This window comes from Pseudopodoces humilis, chromosome 1 (assembly GCF_049639895.1).
Source record: "Pseudopodoces humilis isolate 2021_Gansu_Grassland_sample_001 chromosome 1, ASM4963989v1, whole genome shotgun sequence".
In the NCBI taxonomy this organism is placed as follows: domain Eukaryota; kingdom Metazoa; phylum Chordata; class Aves; order Passeriformes; family Paridae; genus Pseudopodoces; species Pseudopodoces humilis.
Genome location: NC_142200.1, coordinates 100,272,038 through 100,292,585, shown reverse-complemented (window position 1 = coordinate 100,292,585; position 20,548 = coordinate 100,272,038). Strand labels below are relative to the sequence as shown.

General features: G+C 41.5%; 1 protein-coding gene across 8 annotated transcripts in view; it reads left to right on the top strand.

Annotated features, from left to right (window-relative positions):
* Nucleotides 1–20,548, top strand: part of COA1 (cytochrome c oxidase assembly factor 1) — a 52,329-nt gene that overhangs the window by 18,281 nt on the left and 13,500 nt on the right. For 5 of the 8 annotated variants that reach the window (XM_014261750.2, XM_014261747.2, XM_088059864.1 and 2 more), the window contains exon 2: nt 10,182–10,385. The exons of 2 other annotated variants lie outside the window; for them this stretch is intronic. The gene's annotated coding sequence lies outside the window, so the exon portion shown is untranslated. Of the gene's footprint in view, nt 1–10,181; nt 10,386–19,927; nt 20,014–20,548 lie in introns of those variants that run through there. One more of the 8 variants, XM_088059873.1, reaches the window with a different exon arrangement.

The window sequence follows — 20,548 nt, the reverse complement described above, 5'->3', positions numbered from 1 at the left end:
CATCTTAGTTTGGGACAGAAGAACAGGTTTCCAGTGTGGAGCCCTGCAGCACTGCACTCTGCAGCCGCAGCTTTTTTATTGATGCCTGCCTCCTGACTGTCCCCATGGCTCTTCCTTTTGGCTCCTCTTTGCTTTCTACTGGTTCTGACATGTTTTTCCAACCTCACAGTTTTTTTCTTACCACTTACCACTCCTAACTGCAGTTTTTAAACCATTCCTTGGAGACATCTCTGCACTAAAAGTTGTTCCCAAGCTTATTCTGCAAGCTGGTTTTGAGTACTGTTTTGGGTGAATGTATCCCATTTGCCACTTGGAATGCAGCAGTCCCACTCTGCAGCTATAAGAAAGAACTTCAGCTGCTGTACATGGGAGATAAAATTTTGGATTGTTTCAGAATGAGATGGCCTCTCTAACCTTAGCCTTGCTCTCAGAAATGCCTGTGGTAATATAACCACATGCAATAGTTTGTGTTTTGGATCTTAAAGGGCATAATTCTCCATGACAACACAACTGCTGTTGGCATAAATGGCAGGATTTCATATCTAAGCTAGTACATGGCCACTAAAGCTAATCATCCACCAAGGCAAGTGACCCCTCTCCATAGGCTGGTCCTAATGCTGCTCAAATAAATACTCTGTGAGCCCCTGAGACGGCACTTCTGGCATTAACCAGGGTGCCCTTACATACCCCTGCTTTTTATCCCTGAAATGCCACAGGTGTTTCTTAAACGAGTCTTGTGTCTGCTTCTGCCAGGCTTGGCTGTTTTACGGAAATGCTTGAAGAAAATGAAATGCTAAAGGCTCGGAACGTTTTTGTGAGCTTGTGGTTTGTGCTTTCCCACAGGAGGGGGGATGCACTGTGCAGCCGGCTTGGATTCTGCTGTTGCTACCCTGTTGGGGCTGCTCCCCCTGTTATGTGCTAAATGACGATGGATTCAAAGGGAGGCGGGGAGGAACCCAGAAAAGCAGGACTAGGGAGTGAAATGAAGCCGCTTTCCGTGGTGTTCTTCCGTCAGAAGGGGAAGGTGAATAACGCTTGCGCTTGTGTCCAGAAGGTGGCACCGGCAGCCCGAGCCTGCCGGCAGCTCTTGCTTGTCCGGCCCAGCCGGGCGGGCACCGGCGCCCCGCTTGGAAACACCCTCGCTAATCCGGGGTCTCAGCCTCCTTAAAGGCTCTCAGCCCTTTAAGCTTGTAACTAAGCCGGTGTTCTCATTGCCTGGCTCCAGGCCTCTGAGCCCACGGGTGACAGGTCTGGGGGGTGACTAGTCGTCGGTGTGACTGGGATCTTGGGACTTTGAATAAGCAGCTAAGTCCTAGCAGGAGCAGAAGCTCTAAGCTGCTGGATCTTTACCTCCTCATTACAAAATTAGTTTTGCTGTTGAACTGGAGAAGAGCCTGTCTGGGGACACCATACAGGGTTGTTTTTGTTTTTTTTTAAATAATGTTTTGCAACAGATGTGTTATTACACATGCTAGCAAGCATTTCTCAGGTGTCCCAGCTCCAGATACTACAAGAGGAGATAGTACTTTGTTTTCTCTGTTTTGGGTAAATCTCTATGAATGTGAAAGGTAGACCTGGAAAAGGGGTTTTGCAGTGTGATCTGACACTTTTAGCCAAAGCATGAGGTGAGGAGACACCTTGGTGCTGGAGGGCTCTCAGCTCAGCATCTCTGGGCAGTAAAACTGTTCTGCTGCAAGGGAGAATAGATAAAATTTTAGAGCATGCTTGAGGAGTCAGATGAGTTAGGCTTTTCTGCAGGAGTGGTTCTGGCTATTATGTTTCCTTTCTTGAGATGGAAGATAGCTTTCTTAATTTAGGCAGTGGTTTTCCAACCTCAGAGACCACAGGATTCCATGTGAAATTTTGGAGATACCCTGCTTTCCATGCTGGCCAGTCTATTCCCACTTTCCCTCACTAGCATTATTGCTCTTGGTTATAAAAGAAAAAAAAAACCCAACATATTTTGTTCCCTCTTTCCTTTTTTTCTTCACCCTGTCTCACCTCAACAGGAGCCCAAACCAGTCTCCTGTGCCTACCACTTGGAGCCAACCGCTGTGTTAGGATGGAGAAGGCATGCACCAGGCCAGCTACTGGTTGTGGTGCCTGTGCCAGCCCTCCTCTTCCAGCCACTGTCCTCTGCTCCCTGGTAGCCGTTCAGTCTTGAACACTTAGCAGGCAGGAGCAGATACTTGAGGGAAAGCAGTGGTCTGCCTACTGAACATGTTGGCCACTTTTGCAAAAAAACCCAACAAAACAACTCCCAAAATATCCCCAAACTTCCAAAGCTGTCTTCTGTGCTGGTTATTAGGCACTATTAGTTTTCATCTAGTGGCATGAGATTGAAAAACTGTCTGGAATAAACTCCTCATCTCTGGGCACAGTGTGTTACTGTGTGCCTTCACTTTAACAGTGTCCTGAAAGGACTCTTTTTCTTTAGAGGTATAAACTGAGTAGCTAGAAGTACAGGTAATCGGGTCCATTTCAATTTTAGAAAGGTTTTACCACTAGGGAAGAAATGTGTAGGTTGAAAATAAGGAGCAGAGGAGAAATTATTTCAAGTTTCACAGCTGACTTTGTGCTGGAGCAGCTTTCTTTTTCCCAGGTGCTTATCTGCTGTTGATGGCTTTTGGCATTGTGCATATGCAGGAAGGCAGAATAGGCAGCTGGACAAGAGGGCTGCATACATTTTTGACCTTGCAACAGCTTCAGATATTGCAGTTCCTTCTTATTTCTTCCCATGTTCTTTGTTTCTTATAGTTTCCTTGCTTAACATAGTTTAGGGGTTGGGACTCTTGGTTTTTGGTGTGTTTTTTCGGTTTTTTTTCATTTTCTTTTTTTTTTTTAAATTTTTATTGGTTTACAGCATTTCTGATAGATTCTTTTTCTTGCCTTGTCCTTCAAGGCAAACTGCAGGGCTGCTTCCCTTCTGTAGCAGCTGTGCTGGAGTACTGCTGATGAGGAACAAAATGGGAGCTACTGAGCAGTCATTTGAAGGCTGGCTATTAAAAAGAAAAAAGCTAGCTAATTAGAGCTTAAAGGAAGAGGCAACACTTTGTGCAAAATCACCAGAAGGCAGGCCCTCCAAATCCCATACACTCCCTGTAAATGCCTATAATTAACCCTACAGTATTCAATTTATTAATTAAAATTTAATTAATATTTTCTGTCCTTGACAATCATTTTAGAGGCGGTCAGGGAAACATAGTGGCAGCTGGGTTTCCATAGAGCATCAGTGACATTCAAAAGGACAGCCACAGGAGACTCATTTCAGTCTCCCGGTCGTACCTGTGATAAAATAGAACTGAAACTGGCCACTGGATTTCTGGGAAAGGAGGTGAGGATGGGAGATGGTACAAGCCCTGGTATTCTCATTCTCTTGCATTCTTCCAGACATCACCTTACAAATTCAGTACTTGTCTTGATTATGTTAAAGTGTGATAGAGCAGTGGAAAATGTCATCTTTACTTGCTCACCAATTTATACACCAACTGAGGGGTGCTGTACATCACTGTGTTTCACTTGGGTTTGATGTTCTGCTTGGTGCTCTGTCTGGGAGAGTGAGAGACCTCTCCTGAACTTCATGGACCCTGTCAAAGTAGAACACTATTACATAAAAATGGTGTGGCTGAACTTGGTGCACTGCTGTTCTCCAGCAGTGGGTTTCCTGGTCAGTCCTACTACCCCATGGTCAGTATACCCGACACCCATGGCTGTCAGATGGATGGTGGAACAAATCCATTTGGATCCCCAATGGGGAATGTGAGTATTGTCATCTGCGTAGAGCACTCCAAGGTTTGTTTCAAAGAGATAGGATAGATGTGGAAGACACCAAATGTGTTTCCTTCAGCAAGGACAGTGCTTTATCATTATACAAGGTTAGGCAGTAGCATAATTTATGCCCTTACCCATCCTTTATCTAGAGCACACAGCAATTTTTTTCTGGCATTATAATTTTTTGACACAGCACTGCTCTGATTGCCTGCAACATATACCTGCTAGTACTCTTCGTACTTTGAACTGAGAAAACCCACCAAGCCCATGAGTTGAAAATACTGTTAACTACAGGGTCATGAGAAGAGATGCGAGCTGAGCACTGCAGCATGGCTGCAGACAGTTCACTCATGTCCTAGTTTAGGGTCAGTAGGGATCAAACTCTTTAAGAGTGTAACTCTTGAGCCATCCTGCAAAAACTAGCCTGTGAATACGGGTCTGCAGTACAGGCCTGGTGAGAATAGCTGTGAGGTAAAGGAGGTCTTTTATTCTCCATTTGACAGAAGGGTACGTACTGAATTGGCTAGAGAATGTACTCAGAACATGTTGAAAGCAGATCTCCCAGTTCACAGGGGAAAGTCTTCCAGTACAGAACTGTTATGAGCAACTGGGAGAGGAGGTGGGCTGCACTGACCATCATCATGAGCACCTTCTCTCTGCTTCTCTGGATGAAACATGAGGGGTTAGGCAGATTTTTGGTATACCTAGTGATTTAGGTCCTTGTGGTGGTGAAGTGCAATCCCAGGGAGGCAGGCACAAGCTGTGCAGTGCTGTGAGGCTGGAAGTGCTTCTGAGAACATCCAGAAGCAGAACTGGAGTTTTCCAGTGAGCATGAGCATTAGAAAAGATGATTATCATAATTTGTATTCTCTTTGGCTTCCAGACTTCGGTGCATAAATGCAACTTTAGGACCATCAGAGATCCTGCTTGTATGGTCTGTCCTATGGTCATGCAGGAAACAAGCCTCAGACCCATCAGGCTGTGAGTCACATCTCCCATCAGATGTATTTTCCCAGGTGTGGCAGTATGGGGCTAGAATGAACAAGTTCTCTACCTTTGTGTGAAAAGAAGTGTCTCTGATGCCCTGCAAAGGTGCTCACACAGGGCTGTCCCCATTCTGCCAGCAGCAAGGCCAGAAGGGTGGAGATGAAGATGCCATTGCTATTGCAGTGGTTCTGTTGGCATCAGGCTGGGACATCTGGTGTGGCAATGTTGAGTCACAGCAGCATTTAATCTTGTGTTGCCACACATGATGAAGCAGGCCTGATGCATTGTTATTCTGTTGGTGATTCCAGGTAAATTTCAGGAGAACTGGGAGAGATGGAAATAGATGCTGAGAATTGCTGCAGCCTTCACCCTGAAATGAAACTCCAAAAGAGCACAGCAGTTGTCCAATGACTGTTGCAACTATTGCCTGACTTTGCATGCATCATGTAGTCTTTCTCTTCTTCCTTATTTTCTTTCTTCCTTGCTTTCTTCCTCTCTTCCTTTCTCTCTTGTAAATAATTTTAACCAAATTTTTAGAAGAATACTCCCTGTACCTCTCAAAAATTAATGTTTCTCTGACTTTTACAAAGAAAGTACGGGGAAAGAACAAACCCCAGGCAACTCACTGCTAAGTTTTGAATTTGACATGCAGAACAACAAATTTGTCCAAAATGAGCTTTGCTTTACTGTTAGTCATTTGTACCAACCTGCAATTAAAAGGCTCAGTATTTGTTCTCATCACTTTCTGAAATTACATTTTCCACTTCCTAGGCCCTGGCCTCGGGCAGTGGATTTTTGAAGCAATCATGCCTTGGTAATTAATGTTTAAAGATGAATGTTGCAACTTCTAAAACAGTGTTGCGGAGTAAACATACAGCAAAAAGAATACAAAAACTGCAAGCTTTTTATGAAAAGCTGCAGACTTTGAAGGTGTTACCCTTACAGCTTTCAGCTGCAGTGCATTTGATTACCCTTTTCTCCATTCTTTCAGGCAGTGGGGACAGCCATGCTTAAAAAAAAGAAGAGGAAAATAAATATCACATCTAATCTGTCCTTTCTTTGTGTTACTGATTCATCACCCCAGAAAGCTTGCTGTAAATTATTAACTCATACAGAGAGAGAGAGAGAGAGAGAGAGCGAGAGAGGAGACAAATCTTTGGCATCGTCTGTAGCTATAACATGACCATTTTGGATTTTTGCAAGAGTGGGAGGACAAGAAATAAAGTATGAAGAGAGGAAGGGGTAAAAATGGAAGGGGAAGTTCCCTTCCTATGTCACATCCTTTGATTTGCCATGAGTCTGCCTTTTCTCTGTAGAAGCCACAGCTTCCAGTCTGTTACTAAGCCAGCTGGATTTACCTGTGACAGCAGCCCATCCTGCACAGGGCTTCGGTATGTGACAGAAGTGCTCCTCAATACCATTAGCTGAATCTCTCATTGCAACATTTTTTTGTGCTGTAAAACCTAAGTTGCTGTATTACCTCTTTCTAACATAAATCCTTAGCAACTGAAAAGGCAAGTTGGGAAAATCAGCAACTTCAGCATTTCAGGAAGGAGAAAAGGTAATCTGGATTGAGACTGCCTCCCTACTTTAGGCATCTGACTTGGGCATTGCAATCCTGATTCTGACCTTTTGGAAGACACACCTCATGTCCAATGTTTCACAATAGGTTGGCATGAGGCAGCTGTCTCTTCACCTGAGACTCCTAAGACAGGAAAAGTGGGAAAGCACTTGCAGTCTTGTGAGTGATTTCTGTAAAAAGGGGCATGGGGATCCCTCTCTGCCATGGGAAAGGTGCTGCTTTTCATACACAGAAGTCTTTTCTGGTCTAGCAGGAGCCAGTGACAAAATCCTAAACAGATCAACCAGAACAAGAGCAGAATTCTGCTTTGGACTAGTTTTCCTTGTTTTGGTTTTCTTTTCCCTCTTCTTTTCTTTCTTCCAGAAAAGAGAATAAAATTACCAAACCAACACAGAACTGGAGGTCAGCTAACCAAGTTTGAAGCAAGTTCTCTGGGCTTTGTTACTCTGATACTCTTTTTGCTCAGGAGAAACCAAAACCCAAAGACCCCTTCAAAGAACTCCATGTGTCTGATTCTGCATTTAAGTGGAAAAATGGAACCTCTCAAATAATCTTGCCTTTCTGGAAGTGAAGTTCAGGCTTTAAGAAAGATTAGTAAAAGACTCATTAAGCACTAGTCATACTCATTTGGGTAACAGGCAAGTTTCTGCCTGTGCTCGCTTCTAGTATTCATAATGAATGTGTATTAGTGACTTCCTAAGCAGTAATTCCAGCAGAACAGTAAATGAGGTATTGTCTTCTGCTTTAATAATTTTCCTCTTTTTTTAGCATTGTTTATATACCATCATCCATATACTGATACATTAACTGGATGCCAGTGCTTGGCTGTTTTGTTATCCATTGCTTTAGTTATCTGTCTGGACCCCTGATCCTAAAAGGATTAATCTAAATTTAAAATGATTTTGCTGTTGAAGCACAGTGGTTTTGAATGGTTTTGTTTGTTTTGGTTTTTATGACCTCTTTAAAGATTTTCCAGTAAAGATGGGGGCTTATTTCTACTAAATTTATGCCTGCTTGTTCAAAATTGCTTGCTTGTGTTTTTTAATGTTGATTTTTCAGAGATCTCTTAAAAAACACAAGTCCAGAAAGCACTTCTGCAGGATGTTAGGTGCTTCAGTTACACTTTGTGTTAAACATGACACAGATCATTCAGCATTTTGCTAAAATGAAGCAAATGGAATGAAAAATGCTTTGGTATTAAAAGCATTAAAAGTGTGTCTTTCAAGAAATGTTTAATCCTAAACAGATCATTCAAATGGAGTGTAATAAAGACTACTGCAGCTAATGAAAAGGTTTTGTTCAACTCAGTGGGTTGTCAAACAGGCAGAGATAATATGCTTGCCCTTGCTAACAGTGTTCACTTAGCTGTGTTTCCCTTCCTAGACTGGAAATTAGATTTCCATCTCCATTGTTTATATAGAAAAACTCAAACTATTCAAGAAGATCATGTGGGAGCCACTGTTTTTAGAAGAAAGAGCTGCATTTGGATAAAAGATACCTCTCAACTTCATGTTCAGCCACCTAGCAGTAGCCAAAATAAGCATCCTTACCATGTTTGTGAGCTGAAGCCCTATGACAGGCTGGACATGTCCCCTACACACACCCCATGCTGCAAGGAGGGAGTGTACAAGAGCCTGCATCAATAAACAGCAAGCAGCCAGCCCCTGTGCCAGCTCACACGTGGGTGTGAGCCTGTGTATTAAGCCACTCAAATTTATACACCTAAGGTTAGAAATGTCTACCTTTTCTTTTTTCCTGTGCTTCATTCCCAGTTTATTCCAAATACTGTTCCCAGATGTAACACACTTCATTTTTACCTTGCCTACTTTGAAGGCTTTGGACCTGAATTGACTAGGCTCCCAATATCTTCAGCTGTCTCCAGACCACACTTCAGTTGGTACATCTTTATGTAGAGTGCATTTTGAAAGATTTATGACTGTTGATTTCCAAGGCTGTTTCATAAGGACCAAGACTGAACAAGAAGTAAGGAGAGGCACAAGAGATTGATCAGAGGCATAGTCACCCAAATATCAGGGATGAGGATGAAATTAAGGGATTTGGCTTTTTACTTGCACTACAGCATAATTTGGTCTTTGTTTGGTTTTGTCTCTTTCTTTTCCTTGCTTCTTCACTTTAGAATTAAAATGGCCAAGGTAATCTATGCTCCAAATTTATTTTCTTATTCTGAAACTGGCAGAGAGTGCTGTAGATTTTTCTTAAGGGAAACTTTCTCTAAACCTTTCTCTAAAGGTGCCACACAGAGAAAGCTTCTCTTCAAGGAGTATGGGGCAGGGAGAAAAAAGCTCTGTTAGTGACCCTTTTGCTATGTAACCTTTCCTTAAAATGCCAGCAGCTGAGAGAGAACAACAAATATTGGAAGAGGAATGTGAAGGACATTATGAAACAAGAAAGTAAGAAAAGGCATCTGCACAGACAAGTTTCTCAGGAAAGGTGATGTAATATGTACTGTAGAAAATCCTAGCAGTTGACGTAACAAAGGTTCTTTCTAAATAGCTGTGGATGCCAGCAAGCTGGGAGAAGCAGAGTTTACAGCTGGGAATACAGCTGAGCAGACTGTTTTGTCCAAAAGAAATATAGTAGGTGTAAAACTTCTTTTCAGAAGATGTCATTGAAGTTTAATTGGAAAGTGTCCTTTTAAGTAAGACTGAGTGACCACTGAATGAAAGTCTCATTTCTGTTGAGGCTGTTCTTGGTGATACTCTAAGATTAACCCATGCAGGCTTGCAGTACTCAAGAGACTGATGTTGGGATGCCATGGTACACAGTTCTGTTGCAAGTGCTCAGTCCCATTCATAGACTTTGCTGATGTTTATCAAGCTTTTTAACAGCTGTCTTGAGAATTGCCCAACTTTTTATTGACTGACTTGCTCAAATATCAGCGTAGTTTCCTACATAAATGACTGTTCTCAACGTGTTCTGCGCATATCCACATTTGTATACATAAAATCTGGGAACCTCCCTCTCTGTTATAAGAGACCTGACAGAGACTCACAGGATCTTTGAGATAATGAAAATATTAAAATTTTGTGGCAGCACGTGGCTGGATATTGGAGAACATCTAGATCTTCTCTGCAGGTGAAAGGCTGCAGGGAACTATGTTCTGTGTCAGCCTTGGAGGCTCCAAAAGGCCCAGATCTCTAGTATATCAAGTGTTCTTATTCTATACAGCTTACAAATTTTAAGGTCTTGGTTGTAGACTGAAACCTTAAAAATCACTGGTTCCTCTGCTTTGTTCCTCCTGGTAATTATAGAGCAAAATACTGCATGTGCAGAGACTGATACATACAAAGTGTCATTAGAAGTGCCATTTTCAGGTAGCTTAGTTCATAAAAGTTGAATAAACTGCCAAACAAGAAGTCCCAGCTCATGGACTATTGTGGATTTATTCATCATTGCAAACAGAGGAAGAACTGTATAGGAAGAATGTTTGTTATGAAAATATATTTAGTTATAGGGCTGACATACATGGTTTGTTACCTCCTTTTTATGAATATTGTTAGCACCATTCAGGCAGCCAGCAGGCATGGTTTCATGCAGAAGAGTGTGTGGTTATTTTCATAAGGTTTTTATGAGTAAGGCTTGAGAAGGCTGCAGGAGATTCTTAGTGTTTTTGATGACACTGCTGTCATGTCAAAACTATCATGTACCAACTTCTCTCTTTAGAATAAATTGGTAATAAGGAAAACTAAGACAGTAGGACTGACAGTGCTAGATGTCTTGGAATGGGAGGTTGAGTGACCATGTTGAATCCTTAGGAATGTTTGAATATTCTTCCCATCTCTGATACATACCCACTCCTGCATTTTCTCTTTTGTTTTAGGTGGAGTCTGGATAAGAGCTGTAAGGAGGGCTTTTTAGCCAGTTTGAGGCTGAATGATAGCAATCTTCAAGTTTTAAAGGTTTAGAGGAGTGGCACCAAAAGGCCTGTTGTTAACACTGAGTGCTTTGCAGGACAAGTAGCACTCCCTGCTTCCTCAGCTGCCTGAAAATCAAGCCATAGATACTGACCTTCAATCCAAATAAGGTAAGTCAAGCCGGCATCAAGCATGACCGAGTTTAAAATATGGTTATCAGGCTATCATGCAACTGTTTGAAATGAAGCCAGGGAAAAAATCATTAGAGCACAGTGATGTGCAGAGGTCACTAATATTGCCTGATCTCTCTCCCTATTGTGCTAAAACTACAGTAAATTATGTTTTGTCAGTACAACCTAGTGCTGTGCTGAAGTCAGGCTGCATTTCAAGAGCTTCCTGAGTTAACAGCAGTGCTGAGGCTGGAAAACTGCAGTAGATCCACAGGAAAAGCCTTGCCCACTGCAGAAAACAGATATGCTTCTTGGCCATGACAAAGGTTCCAGATTTTTTTGTGCAGCTTCAGGTTATTTTCTAAAATGCAAAGTGTAGCAGACATCTAAGCTAATTACTTATGAGAAAAAGTGGTTTTATTCAGTCTACCTTTTTTTTTACTGAGGTAAAAAACCCAAGGATCAGACTTGTTACCCATGAAAGGCTATTCCTAAGGACACAGTCTCCAGAAAGGTTACTGTGTACCTTAAGAGACCTTCCAAAGGTAACCTTTAAAAAAAACACCAAACCCATCCCTTCATCTGGGATGAAGGGTATCCCTAAGTGTCCCTAAAGTATCTCTTAAGGTTACTGTATGCCTAAAGAGAAACCATTCCAAATCCTCAGTTTGGGTTTTCCTTGTCATTTGCTGCGCTCAATTTAACAGAAAGTTTCCCCCAGCTAAGATTTGATGCAGCAGTGATGGGGTAGGAGGAACAGAGCAGCTGGCTGCTCTCATTTGGCATAGAGACGAAATCCAGGCTCCAGTTAGCCTTTAGGCCAACATTTGATAAAACTCTCATGCCACACTCACATATGAAGACCTTTTCTGTTCCCACATAACCCACATGCATATTCTTGTTTCCCTATAAAAGTCCATTTGTAGCTTTAAAAGCTCATGTCAGATATGAAGCTATTAAAATCTTTCATGATTTCACATGTTTATTCTTTTGACATCTGAGCACAGTTGCTAAAAGTGTGAAAACAGTTGCTGCTTCTGTTTGAATTTCTTCACCTCCACTCCTCAACGAGATGACATTTTAAGCTTTAATTGTGTAGCAGGGAGCACATTAAACATCAGGACTGAGAGAAATGGGATACAACATGATGGAACTGCAGCTTTAGCTGCTGCAAACAGCGTAAATCTCCATATTAAAAATCAAATACTTTTTTGGTTTAAAGTGTGAGCAGTCCGTCAAAAAGCTACATGAGATCCATTTTCTGGGTGATGGAATGTATGCCTGCCTAGTTTGCTTCCTATGAGGTTATTAACACTTGCTGCATCTGTAACTGGTGGTTATTGAAGGAAGGACTTAACTCCTTTCCAGAACCCTGGGACTAATCAAAACATTGCCATTAACATCTAATGAGAAAGTTGTTGCTTTCACCAATAAACTGACTTAGACTCTTAGTCCCCTGAAGCACAAATGGCACATACTGCATCATAGTTAACAAGCAAATTTTGGAAAAAAACACAGTCAGAGGAGTGCAGCTTGTTGCATAAGCTCAAAATGACTGGCTAATTTCTTCTTACTTTCACCACCAGTAGTGGATATTATGTATGCTAACTAGTATTCATCTCTCAGTAAAGTATCCAGACCTTGTAGGGCCAGTTCTTTCTTCCAGTAAGACTTCTGCATCATAAAGCAACCCAGACAAAACATGCCCAGGGGAAAATCCCATGCATATAGGAGCTTCCAAGCCTTTTCAACCATTTGCTCCCCTAGCTGCTTGTCTTGGGTGGAAGAGAGTGGCCTGTTAGAAAGGAATGGCCAACATAAATGGAAAAGAACAAGTAAGACACTTGGGGGTGTGTCTAATGGATCCAAATATCCAGGAGAACAAAGGAAGTATTCCCCCTTATCTGTGCCAGACTTGCACAGAGGAGTTAAACTGGTACCTTTTAGCTCTGTCAGTCAATTCTGCTGTTTTGGAGATGGGACTGGGTTTATACTGAAGAGGCATCACACGAGGAGAGTAACATTTTCGATACTGTGGGTCCTTGTTACTACATTTAAAAATATTTTTAAAACTACCACTAAAGAGTTTCACAATGCTTGTACTGAGAGAACAGTAAGAGCAGTGAATAGTGCATTTTATTGCAAATGCTTAGTTTAACAAAGATTAAATATACATCTGAATACTGTCACTTTGAGATACATTCCTAATCTGACTTTGCCCCTGTTTATAGTGGTATAAATCAAGAACTATTCTGCTGAAGTCAGCAAGGTTGTTACCTGGTTTTAAACTCAAAAGAGATAAAATCTTGCTTTTTGCTTCTACAGGAAATCCCATTCAATTCACTATGACTACAACAGTACATTTAAGTGCAATGCAAAAACTGAGACAACTGGAAAATCCATGTCCTAAATTCAGTACCAGGTTCTGGAGCTGAATTTCCATCTGAGCGCTCTTGAACATTGCAACATCAAACCTTTTCCTGCAGTGTAATCTAGTTTCTTTTCCCCAGAAAATATATTCTCCTTTTTGTAAACAGAAGCCACATTAAATACATGGTTCTCTTCTGAACAAATATCTCAAAGAGCATAGGTTATACGTATTCAAAAAACAATAACCCACAAACTTCTGTTTTGAAGCTAAATGCATGTTTTTAGTGTATCAGCATTTTCATTCCATGCCATTTTTTTGCATAATGTGCAAAATGTGGAAAATGTGCACCCTTAGGAGAATAACAACTATGATAAGTTGTTAAAAACCAAATTGTCTAGGAAGATAATTTTTCCCATTATGAAAGTGGCTTGTCAGATATTAGTGAAATGAATTAGTCATGTAGCACACATTTCACAACCTCTAAAAATTAGATTATGTCTTATACATTCCCATGAGTAACAGAAGCAGTTCTCCTCTTTGTATACACAGTAGTATCACTCCACAGTTTCTGATTATGTTTTATTCACATGGAAGCATAAATCGGTCATAAATCAGTCCAATGCCTAAAACTAACCAAACCAGTTCATATTTCTTACATGAGCTATTCTATTTACGTGCCCTTCCAGATTAAACATTTCTTCTTGTGATATAAAGAGATTCCAGGTACATAGTATTCAAAGGAAAAAGGTGACAGCATGACATTTAGAATATGTATGCATGGGGAAAAAAAAGGAAAGTGGGAAAACAACAGGAAAAGAAAGGAACATTTGCTTATGACCTTCTTAGTAGAAGAAAGCAAATTGAGCAATACCTACCCAGTTTATCCTGTGATTTATTGATCTGATTTCTGGAACTATTCAGAGTAGAAGAGGTGAAAGCAGGACCTCATCAGTGTATGTCAATATGTGAAGAATATGGAGCCATGTTCTTTCCAGCAATACCCAGGGATGGGACCAGAGGTGATGGGAATAAGCTGAAACACAGGAGATGCAGTCTGAGCATTAGGAAATGGTTTTTCACTGGGAGGTTGACAAGGAGCTACCACAGGTTGCCCAGAGAGGTTGTGGAGTCTCCATCCTTGGAGATCCTCAAAAGCTGTCTGGACACCATCCTAGACAACCATCTGTAGGCAATCACCTTTGAGCAAGGGTACTGGACAAAGTGACCTCCAGAGATCCCTTCTGATCTCAGCCCTGCTTTGATACTGTGATGCTGCTTTGGTCTCTAGTCAGTTGGAAAGGGAGGCAGCTCATTTCCTTAGTTGACTCCCTTCAATCAGCAAGAGCAAATTTCAGAAATGCAAAGAGCACTCCAGCAGCCAGGATATCTGGAGAAGACCCCAAGAAGCACGTAGAGTTTGCAGTGGGAAGGAGTGGAATGCTTGTAGGGTAGGGATAGGCAGTTTTGTATCTGGCAAATCAATAGAAACAAAGCAGGAGAGCAAGAATTGCATATTACTTCCACTTCATTCACTCTGAGAAACATTCCCATCCATTTTGTTTCAGACAGGGGACTGTGATGTAACTAGTAAATATACATCAAGTGTCACCTGATGACTACAGATTTGTGCCAGGGGCTTTTGGAGCACAGGAGGAATGCTGAGAATGACTGTGAAAGGACTTGTCATGTACAAAAGCAAAGCAGAAAAATCTGGATGCCTGAATTTTATGACATTTAATTTCCGTGCAGACAGCTGAGACCTTGGAGGTTTCTGGGACTATAATCGCGTTCTCCTGACTGATTTACCATATCATTCTCCTGCACAGAACAAAGCTAAGCACATCAAGGGGTGCTTAGGTCCAGGAGCTATATAGTGCCAGTTGCTGGTGCTGCAACACTTAGCTCTGGCCCTAGGCAAGAATCCCAGACTTTGGGGCTGCACTGTGTTCACACTGTTCACACAGTAAAAAGGGTCACACACCTCCCCCATCTCCTGTGACTAGCTTGTCTTCTTGAATGGCAGCTCTCCTACATGTTAAAAAATATCTGAGCTGAGCTTAATGCAGTGTAGGGCAGCTGAAAAAGTTAAAAGGCAAGTTCAGTGCCAGGTTAAACACTGCATCCTTTCCTTGGATCATCACCTTCCTGGTACAGCTTCCCATGAGCAGGCAAGACAATGGAGCTATTTCTTTTTCTTCCTTAACCGAACATTGCAAAAGGAGTGCACCAGGAGGCTGAAACTTTCAAAAGCATGTACTTTGTAATGCTGAATTCAAGAAAAATTGCAGCACTTTGAAATCACACCTGGCACATTAAGGTAACCCTGACAAGCAAAATACAGAGGTGCAAATGCAGCTTTAATGTAGAAGTAACAGGTTTCTGTCTGAAAATGCAACATTTTGCCAAGTTCCAAAGAAGGCATTTTGTCATACTCTGCAGTAGACAATGCTGTTATCAAATAGGGTGGTGCTGTTGGAAGTGGAGGAGCTCTTTTCACATCTTTCTTTAGGCTATTTCTGCTTCTAATAAATACAAGTGCCTGCTGAAAAGCTCTGTGCTAAAGTGCCAGGGTTTCTTTAACGGGGAGCTCAGAGGAGCACTGCTAGGGTTAACATACTGTTTTTCCCAGGCATATACAAGTGTATTTCAGAAGGCACTATGCAAATAGTGTTCACAGAGTTTATAATTTCCTGTTGGAACAGCAAAGAAAAGAAGGTCATTGATTTAAACCAGAGAATACAAATTATTTCCTGCCCACAAAGCTGCCAAATGCTTGGAGTTATTGATTTCTTTTCCTCCCTGCTGCTAACCAAACACTTCTGGTCTTGTCATGGACATCACTAACTTATTGACTAAGTCAAACATAACCCATTAAGCTGAACATTTTAAAAATAATAGAAAATTATAGTGGCTTTGGTAAAACAAAAATAAAAAACTAGAAAGCCAAGGAGAGGAGAAACAGTTCCTGAAGTTAATTAACTTCTACTTAGATTCAAGTTTCTGCAATACAGGTGTGCATCCAAATGAGAGAACAAGGAATAAATTGAAAGAAGACTCAGGGAAAAAAGCCCAAAAGTTCTTTCCTAAAGAAGCCAAAAAGAGGAGGGTGTAGGGAAGAATATACTTCATATTTTAAGACACCAAGTAAAAGAAAAAAATACTGCAAAATTGAGATTGAAAGGACAAAACCATGTGGCAGCAGCATGGTGAAGGCATGTTTTTATTTATTTATTTACTTAGTAGCAGCAGGAGGTCTGTGCTATTGTCTGAATTTTTCTTTCTGTTTAAGCCAGGGCTGAGCACAGCTGATGCCTGGCCTTGGAACCTGTCAGTTTGAAGATAACATGTACAGTATTAATAAATGTAGAACAATACTTGCTGTCAAGTTGGTTACAAGGCAGTAGTTCACTGAAGGGGGCCTGACAATGTCAAAAAGCATTAGACCAGAGCCAGCAAATGCTTTATGCTCTACAGCTGAACCCAAAAGATGAATTGATGCCCTGAATCTGACTTTAAGGCATCTGTCTGCTCTGGAGAGCAGGGAACAAGTTGCTTTTCCCTCCTCCTCCAGCCATCTGCCTACACGAGGCAGGCAAGGACCAGGACACGAGAGAACAAATCCTAATGTGCTGTAGATAGACAGGGATACCTTACCTACAGAATAGTATTTAGAAGTAGGAGAACATACTCAGGAGAAGTGTTTAGAGGCAACTCTGATCAGCAGGAAGACAGCTACCAGGCTAGGACACTGCAGAGAGGACTGGCTTTCCCGTGGGACTGGCTGTTGCAGGTGGCTTCCCTGGATAAGAGCCTTGCAGTCCTTTGGTGTGAGAGTCAGCAGTGAGAGAAGAGCCAGTGGGAAGAGACAGCAGGAGGGAAGTAAACAAGCAGATTACAAAGTGATGATATGTGAGGGGATCGGTCTTCTACAGTGGCTTAGAGGAAGGTGTGACTGTTTCCTCCACCCCCTCACCTTCATGCCTGTTGACTGAAGAACACTATTAAGGCAGGTAGTCACAGAATATTAATGACCTGTTAACAGCTTCTTTAATTTTCTAATAAGTGCCAACTGCAGCTGCTATAATTATTCTGTTGGTCCTACAACATGCCCTGTGCAAAGTTGGGGTTTTTTTGTCTGGAACACATTGTCATGCTCTTAACATGTGTGTACTGCACATGGGCAATTGCATGCCTAAGTAGAATGACATCTTAGGCTGTCAGAGCACTTTGCAGACATTAAATATTGGTATCTTCCAGCAAAGTAGGAACCAGGAAGTGTTTAGTCACTTATTTTTGTATGTGTGAATTGAGACACCCAAATTTTATAGTTTTAGCCACAGTGATACAGTGAGTCAGTCCCTGAGCTGCTTGTGAAACCTGGGAGCTCTGTTGTCTGTCTTCTGCTTTGTTTGTGCTGGTATCATATGAACTGCAAAAGTCACAGATAGGTTGCAGGTAACACTAAGCAGGGGCTCTTTCTATGTAAGCAGAGGTCTCTAGGAGTAGCATTGTACAAAAGTGATGGTATCCATCATTCTTCCTAATTCCCACCACCACAGAACTGAGTATTATGTGATGGGAAAACAAAACATGAACAAACAGAATGGATTGCAGCCCACCTATGTGTGTCACATATGCCACTTTTATCAAATTTCATTGTATTGAGCCCTTGGTAATCTAGTGTTTAATCAGCAAGCCCCACAGACAATTGGGGTTTATTACCACTTTCTGAGGAAATAGTGTATGTTGTTAGCAGCCCTGTTTGAAAGCTGCTAGTGAGAATGTGTCTTGAAAATGCTATAAAGCAGATGCTGAATTTTTAATGATCTATTTGAAGATCATGATCCTGCAAAGGTGTCACCTATTGAGCACACATAAAGCACACAACGTTTTGAAAGATCTCACCCATCAACAGTATATAAAGGTGTGGTGTGTGCTTTTGTCCAACTTTTAGACTATCACACCTCCTTTCTGGACAAAGCCCTGTGCTGCAGCTCCATAAAGGAAAGCTTGTTCCCATATCTCTAAAGGTAGGTTTGCTGTAGGAAGCAGCCCTGGAGTTGTGCAAAATCTGTCTAGTCTGGCATGTTTTAGCCTAAGAGAGGGAATGGGCAGGGAACAGGGAACAAACAGCCCAGGTCTCTGAGAATCAAGTGCCTGACCTGGTAACAGCTTCCTGTGAAGTTCTGTTTTTCTGCCACAGCTCTGCAAAATGAAAAAAAAAAAAGCCTGCATTCCTTAACAGGAGCTATTGTAGGACTGAAGATATAGTGAATCACACTCAACATATTAAACAGAGAAACATCTATTCCTTAAAATATTTTCCACACATATTCTGAGGAGGAAAATATGGATTGCAGTCAGCTGTACTCTGAAATTCCTCTTGTCCTGACTCATATTTGGAATGGAATCTGAGTCATGTCCAGCTATCTTGTGAGAATCCAGTATAACTTCTCCTTTTTCCAAGGGTGGATGAATAAATCAGTAGCTACTCCCCAGATGAAGTTAAAGGTCTTACTCCAGATGCTGCATGTGCAGTGTGGCAGGTCCCATCACTTCCTTTGCCCTTTTGCACTCTCCATCTTGCACAGCTCTGTGCACAAGTTAACAAGCTGGATCTCTCTGAATGGAAACCCTCAAGTACTATGGGGAACTTACTTTCTTTCCATTATTTTTAATGGTTCCCATCATAATTATTTTTTCCCTTTTTTGTCTTTCTGATAATAGAATGTTTCTAGGTCAGAATCCCAGTTGGTCTTTGTGCTGGTTTTGGTCCCCAATGCTTATTAAAAAGTCACGAGTCTTTGAGGTTAGCTTTTCCCCAGATCCTAATTTGTGTTAGCAGATTTAGCTGATACTGAACCAGTTCTGCTCATATGGGCAAGGACCAACTTCTGGAACCGATCCAGGTGTCCAAGATATTTGAAAGTAATTAGTTTTCTTTAAAGCCTTGGGCTGTAAGTGTTGATCTGATATATTTAAAAGGGACTTGACTTTCAGAAGGGTAGAGACCTTTCCTGAGGGAGAGACCTTTCTGTGAGAGTATAAAAAAGAACACTTGAAATAAACTTACCCCATCTGAGAGGAATTGGGGTAGCATTTTTTTTTTTAGTTTTGGTTTTCAGTAGGAAGTAAGAATAAGAGCAGGGTGTTTGTTAAGTGCCAAAAGTATGTGCTGCTGTATTATTATATAATAAAAAGCATTAGATCAGCAAGGTATTTGGGCACAGGACTGCAGACCTTCTCAGTTCCACCAATATTTTTAAAAGCTTTGTAAATCAGGCTTTGTGCAGACCACAGCAGAGCGAACCATATCTTTTACCTCCTCATTTCTGGAGGCAGACAACGGAGCAAACATCATATGATTTACACTACGTTGCTGCTTTAAACACTTTTTCCCTGTGACTGTGTCCCCTGACATTCATTTCATTTAGGTCACTGTCTACTGCTTGCCTGTTTAATGCATGCATGTGGATGATATTACTGAAGTCAGAAAGATTACAGACAAGCATAAGCCTTATCACAATTGGAGTTAGAGATGGTAAACTTCCAGGTCGGTACGGATTTTTAGCACAGCCACATAGAGTTCCTGGCCCGATGATATCTGCAGTACTTCTGTCAACTTCTGAGACCATTTTCTTTTCCTTTTACTAGGTAATGTGTAACCTGTTAGCCAAGAAGGTTATCACAGATTCCTGGTGGTTTTTGATTCTTTCACACATCTCAGAATTTAGTAAGTTGACTTAAAGCTAGATTGCATATTAGTTTTGGCATTGAGATTTTGTCAATGTCTTCAGCATAATGAGTGTATTGGACATAGATAAATGCCCACAAACTGTCAAGAAAGATAAGTAGTTATCACTGCATATCAATTGCAAACTTTTTCCATGATAAATTATTTTGTACTCTTCCCTGCTCTCTTACCTTGCAGGTTCAGTGAACCTATTCTAGGCAATTATATATGGGAAATACACATCACACTATGGAAACCTCACTGGCTTGACAATCCCTTTCTGCTAAGCACAGAGTGCTGTTCCCTCTTACCGTGACAGCTTGAGACAGTCAAAGGACTCTATTTGCTATTTCTTTATACAATTCTTTTGTTTTAACATGTCCATTTGGAAGTTGGCCTGTGTTGCAGGCTGCAGGGAGAGACAGGGACAGCATAGAGCAATTCTTTGGAAACTTGGATTGCAGCACTGATGACCTCACTCACAGCAGCAAGGAAGCCAAGAAGCTGTCCCACAGCTTTCTCAGGTAAACCACTCACTGTTAAACCCATAAACACCATTGATCTTTTCTTCTTGCACCTTGGGTGCAACTTTTTCATTTACCCTACTTACGAATTCTTACGCTTAAATCCTTTGTAATTCTCCTCTAAGATGCGGAAGATGAACATTCACACCTTCTTCCCCCCTCCTTGATGTCCAATTACGGAAACATACAATTAGAGATGTTAATGACAGATTATTAGGCATTAACCTATAATGCCATCCTCCAATAGCAGCAAAAATGGGTCACACTGTAGGTATAATTATCCTGGTTCTCTAATAATATGCCCTGGTCGTGCCTTATTTCTGTGATATATCCCTTGTATTTCAGTACAAAGTATGGACAGCTCTAGTTGTGTTGGACCGTGATCTGGAGCAGGCTGTCGAACTGCTGGCCTTCAAAGAGACTGAACAAACTAGGCTTTAGCATCTTTCCAAGTCAGAGAAAACCAATAAAGGATTTTGGCACCTGCCTTTGTTACCCACAGTTAGGAGAACAGGCTCTATTCACAGAGGGATAA